Genomic DNA, 8217 nt, shown 5'->3' with positions numbered 1-8217 from the left:
ATGAGCTGGCTAATCTCCCCTGCCCTGGTGGCATCACAGCAGCACATGCTAACACTGTTAGATAATGAGGTAATGAGAGATTTCCTGTAATCTGCCTTCCATGTTGGAGAAATGGTTAATCACTGAATTAGCTATTTATAACACACAACTTCAGTGCCTTTAATATTAGATCAAGTGATGTCTGACTGAAAACCCTGAATGATATCTAACCTAGATTCATCATTTTTGTTTGATTGATCTGCACAGATATTCATATATAGCAGTTACATTACTGAGCCCAGTCCAAAAATGTAAACTTTAAATATAATTTTTAATATACTTTTAATATATATAGCTCAATGAGAATCAGGAGTCATCAGTACAGCTGCATGTGATGCCACCCAGTTCTGACCTGAGAAAACCCATCACAAGTCTTTTATACATCTTATACAACTTGCTCAAGATAGTTTCACACATTCTTGATAAAATCCCAAAATAGACAATAACGAAGGGACTGAGCATCCAGATTTGGTGAAATAACCTATACTGGAGAGTGTTATGCACAGACACGAGATTTGCACAGTGAGTGTCTAATCATCTGCTATTGTCAAGGCCTTGGTATCAGCAGACTCTGGAGCTGTCCTCGGAGGAGACGCCGGGGTGTCGGCGTGAGCCAGGTCAACCTTTACTCTGAAGGGTGAGAAGAGCTAAAAAAGACAGATAGCCTAAACTATCTTAAGCATTGTCATCAAACTGTGAGAAATAACACAAGTGAATTTGACTGACTGTGGATAAGTATGACAGTCAGTGACTATTCTTTCTAAACTGGTGCTGGGCATAGACATGAGACAGACATCAACACATATGTAAAGATATAACACATCACAGTCTGACTAATTACATAAATTAGATGGTTCTGAATACAGCGACATGTACAGAAATGATACCTGACATTTGATCTCAACATTCTCCATGGGCTCACACCAAACTCAGCCCATCACACAGGGATGATAAACTTCCTTCAAAACCACATTACATACTGACTCAGGCACCAGATATTACATAGGCGCCATGTGGTTGGCCCTCAAAAGAGCAGTGAATATATTATTTAAAGCACTGATGTGGATCAGTGTAAGTCCAGGAAGCCACCTGATTTTCAGCTGCAGGCTAAGTCACGTCCATTGCACATATCAGTGACAAGTAGCAGATGACTATCAGTACAAAACAAGCTTAATAATGACAACGCTGACCTGCCAACTTTGACTGAAGTCTTGGAGTTTATGCCGACAAAATTTTTGGCTAATGGGTGTCTGTGTGGCGAAAAACCAATACATCACATATATATTATGAATAGCCTCTACTACTTTCTAAATGTCTGAAATCCAAAAATAAACTCTGTGTGTACCTGAAAATAAAAACTGAATCATTTACAGTAGCTCAGTATAAACTCTGGCAGGAAAATGTTTTAATGAATTAAATGCTGACCTTGAGAAAAAAAAAATGTGCCTGAATCAATCTTAATAGAACTTCTGGCAGTAAAAGGTCTAATGAAAAAAATCTATCAAAAATTAAATAAATAAGCAAACTAATAGTAGCACAAACATTTAATTGCACCAGTTTGACACACTGCCTACAGTTCGTCAATTTGACTTAATTGACACTAACACGGAGTTCAGGTGGTAGTTGCCTGAACCTTGTTGGTCATAAGAGAATTTAGCATATTACCACTGAGGCTGGCATAGTTCTGGGTTGTGCTTTTGGTCAAAAAGCTGAAAACTCTTTTGCATTACTGCAAAAAATAACAAAGTAGCCCAGCATGACAGAAGAACGGTTTGCGAAAAGCTTTTCCTCCTCTTGTTGTTATCAGATTGCCTTCAAGCCTCATCAGCCCTCTTGGAAAGGATACCATCATCCAGTCTTGTGAACTGAAACAGTCAGAACTACTCTTCAACATCATCCACTGTCACCTCCTCGGGCAAAACACCAACATGCCTATGAAATACCTCAGAGAAGAGAATGTGGCAGTTTTGCATCTATTCATGTGGCATGTTGAAGCAGTTCATCCCCAGAGGGCAACTTGCAGGCCATGTAATCTGCTGCAATGGTGAAATAGCTCCTCACAACACTGAAGGAATCCTTTAGGCTAGGAATCTTCCAATCTGAAGGTTACCCTGACTCTCAATGAATACATGCATCTTGTAGCCAGTGGATGACCTTGTAATTGTTAGTCAGGGGTCCACTCTGGGGTGGTGCAGTGGTTAGCACTGTCGACTCATAGCAAGAGGGTTCCAGGTTCGAATCCTGGTCTGGGCCCTTCTATGTGGAGTTTGCATGTTCTCCCTGTGCCTGCGTGGGTTTTCTCCGGGTACTCCGGCTTCCTCCCACAATACGAAAAACATGCACATTAGGTTAATTGGCTACTCTACATTGCCCCTGGGTGTGAGTGTGTGCATGAATGGTTGTATGTCTTTGTGTGTTGGCCCTGTGATTGACTGGCGACCAGTCCAGGGTGTACCCCGAATCACTGAGATTCAGGTTTTCAAAAAGGCTGGAGGAAAGCTTCTTGGTCTTCAGATCAGCTGGTTTGCTGGAGCATGTGTGTGGGGACAGATGAGAGCTTGGGACCAGCTTGGGGGTTGATCTTGAAGATCAGACTGGCTAAGTAAATAGACATAGAGCGGATACAGGTGTTCAGCACCTTTAGTGGAGCTATCAGACGTTGTCTTTATTTTTTTCCCTTACTGTCTTCACTGGTTTCCACTGCTGGAGCAGCTGACTGACATATCTTCCAAAGCTTGCACACTGAGATTTGAGGCACAGAAGCATGAATGTTCACTGTCAGTGTGGTAAAAAGGAAAATGATGCTGGTGACAGTTACGACTGATTGATCGCTGGCATGATTGAGAAGCTGCTAGAAAAAAGTCATAACTTTCATCTGCCAGAATCAGTAAACTTTTCTGTCATGCCCATCTAAAAAGATTGGGTCCTCTTGGTTAAGTTGAGCAAGTTTCAAGTAATTGGTAAAGGTCGGCAATACCAGAGACTCATTACAGTACATGGGGCACAATCATTTTGGGCAGTGCTAAACCTTGGATGTAGTCATGTTGCCTCTGATAAATAGTTTCTGTGGGATGGTATTTGGCACTTTTGACATTTCAACAGAAATTCAGCAAAGGTTACTCAGAAGTTGGCTTTTATCCAAATTACTGGATTAAAAATAAACTTAAAGCAACCTTAGCAACATGCAGCTCCTGTATTACCTGAACTAGGAGGCAGACTTCTCTTTAAAGTAATTGTCCCAGTGTAGATAGGTGGGGGTAGTGATCATTTGGCTGCAGAAGACAAATGCACCATATGGCTGACGAGAGTACATTGCACTGACTCTATTCCTCCCATTGTTATGAATTATTATGAACCTGTAGTCAGCAGACGCCAGGCGATGTTCAATTTAAAACCTCTCAGGCCTGAGTGCAAGGTTCAGTACTGTAACAAACAGCATGAGAGTGGAATAAACAGACTGACAATATAAGTTTACATTCCCAGCCAATGTAGCTGGACCACAGCAGCTGTTAACAGCGGAGAGTTGTGTGTATCTCAAAGTGCAGTAGGGCAATATACAATAGGGCCAATCAGGCCACAGAACACACAATAGTGAGACTGTCCTTCTTAAAGTCGAGAATGACTTTCATCTGGCCACGGACGCTGGATGATGTTCAGCTGTAATCCTCTTAGCCCGGAGTGCAGGTTTCAACTCTGCATCGCTCCATTCTGGTCGTCCGCTTTAGAAAGCGGCTGTAAGGTTACTTACATGGCTGGGCCAAAAACATGTTTTCATGCATATGTTGCATCATTGATTTTCTGCAGTGTCTGTGGCTTTTGAAGCACAGATTTCATCACATCACACATGACTAAGCAGACTTACATGGTTATATTTAATCTGATTTCAGTAAAGTTTCCGAGCACATTTTGAGAACATCAGGAGACCTACACTGTAAAAGGGTTGGTGTAAACAGTAAAGGTTTATGGTATCACTACTGTATTTTTATTTCCAGTATATAACTAAGTACTTTTTTTTATTTGAGTATCATTCACAAATGTGCAGTACATAACTTCAGTCACAAGTTACACTGAGAATTTACTATGGCAAGGTTCCTGTAAAATCAATCCAGTTCCGGTACAGTTTTTGTAAACCACAATTTAACCCCCCAAAATTACTCATGTCTCAATAACTACAACCCTTTCTAACTTAAGTGACACTTTTACTATTATACAGATATTAATTTTGAACATATTTAGGTGTGATTTCAGGAAAGGTGGTGCTACTACACCGAAATGTGTAAAATGAGGAGCATAAGGGTTTGCTTGCGCTTTCCGTTGTTGAGAGGGAGAAAATGGAGCAGTCCTCAGGAGTAGTAGTTGGTATTCTCAGGAATGCTTTCAATTAAGGCCTCTCTCTTTCCCTTATTAATTAAAGCCTAAGCATTTGGAAAATTAAAACCACAAAGATGAAGTGAGAGAGAGAGAGAGAGAGAGAGAGAGAGAGAGAGAGAGAGAGAGAGAGAGAGAGAGAAAACAATGACTTTAAGAGTAGGTGGCTTGTGCCTTGAGCTTTGTGTCTCCCTGAGTGCACGTTTGTAGTGTTCCCATAATGGAAGGCAAAACAGTCAAGAGGAAGGAGGAAGCAGGTTGGGAGCAGGGCTGAGAAAATAAGAGAAAAACAAAAGAGGTTCTTGTCATTCTTGTCCTTATCTTCTTCTTGTCTCCATAACCTCGCCCTGTTTATCTGACTTCTGTAGCAGATTCACTGATCCATCATGGTTTAATCTGTTTTTTATGAGCCTGCCTAAGCCTTATGTCTCCCAAACACCTTACACTGTGCGTGTGTGTGTGTGTGTCAGGGGGATGATTATAATGGTGTTTTTATTTAGTTGTCATCAATACAAAGTCACAAGACTATTCAGTGTGTCCTTAGAGACTGGGGCTAATGTAACTGCTCAAGGCAGGAATACTGAAAATATGTTGCCATGGTATTAACTGAATAATACTTTACAGAGTTAGTTAGCATGGCATTTATCATCATTACAGATAAGAATTTGGTTTGGTGGGCAGCTTACATTTACACCAGCAGAAAATAGTTTAGGGACTAGCGAATATAATCAAGCATAATAAAACTGATCCACGACATTGTTATTGGCTCCAGCTCATATATAAATATGAACTGCAACAATTTCTCCTGCAAGCAAGTCTGTGTCTAATATGTGCAGTCATTAGTATCCCTTATTCAAGAAGAGATGACAGACAACATGCTGTGAACAAGCCATGAAAACTGCCCCCACACAAAACAATAGAGGAGAGAGAGTATTGTATACTGTTTAAACGTATTTGTATTGTCAAGCGAGCAAACAAGAAAAAATTAGGCTGTCATTAACCCATAACACTTTTGTGTTTTTTGCTTCTTTTTTGTGTGTACATTTTAGTTAAGATCCCAAAGATATCAAATATGCCAGAATGAAATTGGGGTGAATTTGCATAAAATTAGTCAGAATATTTTCATTTAATAGAAATATTCTCGATGGTGCAACTAAAAAAACGTGGAGTCTGAATTTTTCTCTCAGGCGTAGAGCTTATACAGCTTCAGTGAAGAGTTGGAATCCATATGCTATTGTCATCCAGTGTGGAGGAAGATGATTTTTTTTCCCCAACCTTAAAAATTATGTGTAGGCGTAAAATGCCATGAAAACAACATTAGGTGTTTTTTGGATGTGTAAATTATGACCACTTTTCTGTCAGGAGCAAAAGCACACTGAAGAAGTAGCGAGACCAACAAATATAATTTTTCTTTTAATCATGACCACAATCTTTCTTTCACCTGAACCAAGTATTTTTCATATTTAAACTTAAAGTCATTAACCATAGCAGTGCCAGAGCATCAAAAATCAAATGCTCATACTGCAGTCGTGGTAAAAAAACAAAAACAAATTTAGGTACTTTATTTTTTCTATCTCCTTCCCACCACAATATGCCCATATAACAGCAGATGTGGCCTGTAGCACAATAAAATGCAAAAAAAAAAAAAAAAAAAATACACGACAAATAGTAATTGAAAAACATCTGACCAGAGCCTCATAAAGTGTTGTGTTGTCCCTTTGAGTATTTAATTTATCTTGTGAAGTTGCATGGGGGAGCAATAAGCTTTTCAGCAATTAAGGAGGTAAACGTTACAAGCACTTGAGCTTAATGGAGCCATCTTCTGGCATAACTCCAAATATATTACACAAAGGCTTGGGAGGGATTGTTCAACACTCGTGAATCTTGAGCAGGTTCACTCTTGACCTTGAGATGAGTGTGTGTGACAAAATAATCCAAATTTACCTTCCACTTGAGCTGAGAATATTTTGGCACCTTTGTTGTCATGCCAATATCACATCTGCACCACCTCTGCAATTGCCCCCTTGCTTCATGGGTCATTGACAAGCAACTTATTTTGACAGTTACTTGAGAGGACTTGTTGAACTCCAAGAGAGCTGACATCTGCACACTAAAAATGTCAATGCCAATGGCAATAATGAGTTAACTTTGTCCAGAATCAATGAGTTGCTTTGCAAAGTTTCTAATTACTGTCGTTTAGTTTGAGACAAGCTTTTACCCTAAAACTGTCACAAATTTATTATGTTTACAAAACAATCAGTAACAAATAAGTTTAAAAGAGACTAAATATAACAATTACAAATAATACTATGTTATTCTGGGCAAATACCTGAAAAGTATAACAAAAAGTCTAAAAACACAAACACTGGGTTAAAACAAGGATTTGCTGTGAGTGGTTTTCAACTAAAATTTAGTATTTTTTTGGTGCGATGTTGTCTCAAATTGAAAAACATAATGTCACAACAGGTCATGGCAGGTTTAGAAACAAACCCTGGGATATTACAGGTACAAAATCAATTTTTGACCTATCGCTCAAGTCAAAGCTGAACCTGAATTCAACCTGCTTGGAGCCCCTTTAACTCCCCCTGTGTTCCTGCTCGTATGAGTTGGGATGAGGTTCATGCTCAGCTGTCATAACATGCCTCAACTTTCTTTATTGTACGAAAAAGACTGGCTGAATCCAACACAAACGTGGGGAATCTGTGCATAACTTGCCGGTTCATGAATACAATGAAGCTGTGAATTGCTTATACTCTGCTAAAAACTCCCACGGGAAAACGATTACTCATGTGAAATGTTCATTGTCACTCACTGTTTCTCTGTAAAGCTTTTCCTCAGCTCCCCATCTGAGGGCCCATTAATGTCGGAAGAAAAATGATGGAATTGAAATCTTTTTTATTTTTTTATTTATTTTTTTTTCTTTACTGGACAGAGAAGCTGTCAGCAGATTATGTGGGAGGACGAGTTGACAAGATTTGTCACATTTCACTCTCTTCCTCCCTCCTTTCTCTCTCTCTCTCTCTCTCTCTCTTAAAAACATTTGGGCGGCGAAAGCCCATCACCCTTACAAACTCTAACCAAATAAATAAGGCATGAAGAAGGACATAAGGCTAAGCGTGCTGATTTACGTGATTCATTTGCCTCTCTTTCTCTTCTCATCGTCAGTGCTTTACTTGCAACTTTTTTGTTCCTTCCATCAAATCCTCTCAGGTTCTCATTTTCTCCATCATTCTGCCTGCTTTTGTCTCACTCACCCACTCTCTAACTCTGTCACCTCTCCTTATGTCTCACATCTCAGCTCCCCCCCCTCCCGTTTCCTGCCAGATGCCTATGATTCACATTTGAAGTGTTTGTACCTCCTGCTGTTCCTCTCTGTCCTCCCACCCTCACAATCTTACCTCATCCTCACGATTTTTCGTTCTCTTTCGACTCGGTTCCTCTCTGTCTCCCTCTCATTCCTTTGCTCTCCTCATTTCTTCTTCTTCTTCTTCTTCTTCTCCCACTGTTGTTCTCCCTCCTCTTGATAACTGTCTTCGCTGCAGTGACACTTTCGTCACTGTAAGACCAATAGAACCGGAGGAGGGTGCGACACCCATCCATGTCACCCTGTCAACCTCCCTTCATCCCTCTGTGTGGATTCCTCCCATATTTTCTTCTGCAGCAGCTTTCTGAGATCCATCATTTCCGCCATCCTTGCCTCTATGTTACTCTACTTAGACTTTCTGTGTTCTGCTGTGCCAAACCTGCTTCAGTGTCTTCTCTTTATGCCCTCTTTATAGTAGAAGTATCAAAGTTGCTATATATATATAT

This window comes from Scatophagus argus, chromosome 14, assembly GCF_020382885.2.
Source record: "Scatophagus argus isolate fScaArg1 chromosome 14, fScaArg1.pri, whole genome shotgun sequence".
Lineage (NCBI taxonomy): Eukaryota > Metazoa > Chordata > Actinopteri > Scatophagidae > Scatophagus > Scatophagus argus.
Note: the sequence above shows the minus strand (reverse complement) of the source record.